The sequence below is a fragment of the Corvus brachyrhynchos genome, unplaced genomic scaffold (genome assembly GCF_000691975.1).
Source record: "Corvus brachyrhynchos isolate BGI_N302 unplaced genomic scaffold, ASM69197v1 scaffold1103, whole genome shotgun sequence".
NCBI lineage: Eukaryota > Metazoa > Chordata > Aves > Passeriformes > Corvidae > Corvus > Corvus brachyrhynchos.
The window spans coordinates 290,421-290,749 of record NW_008236980.1 but is presented as its reverse complement, the minus strand read 5'-3'; the positions used below and the strand labels follow the sequence as shown (position 1 = coordinate 290,749).

Here is a 329-nt window from a genome sequence, read left to right as displayed (position 1 = left end):
TGTCACCCCATCCACAGCCCCAGCAGTGTCCATCCAGCCCTGTCCCCAGCTGTATGCCATCCCCAGTCATGTCCCCCAGCCGCGTCTCCCCCAGCTGGGACCGCTGTCCCCAGTCACGACCCTCAGTCGTGTCCCCTAACTGCAGCCATGTCCTCAAGCTGTCCCCTATCCCTGCTCGTGTCCCCTGTCCCCCCGTCTGCCTCCTGTACCCGTAGCTGTGTCCCGTTCCCAGCTGTGTCCCCAGATGTGACCCTACCCACGGCCGAGCCGCGTCCCCTGAACCGCGCCACGTCCCCATCTGGGACCCGCATCCATAGCTGCGTCCCCCG

At 66.6% G+C, this 329-nt stretch overlaps 2 protein-coding genes across 3 annotated transcripts in view; both read right to left on the bottom strand.

The window, feature by feature from the left end:
• LOC103611856 (coronin-1B) overlaps nt 1–329 on the bottom strand; it is a 28,696-nt gene that overhangs the window by 24,572 nt on the left and 3,795 nt on the right. The gene's annotated exons all lie outside the window — the stretch shown is intronic.
• The window catches only part of PATL1 (PAT1 homolog 1, processing body mRNA decay factor), a 7,861-nt gene that overhangs the window by 7,123 nt on the left and 409 nt on the right, over nt 1–329 (bottom strand). The window lies entirely within an intron of this gene.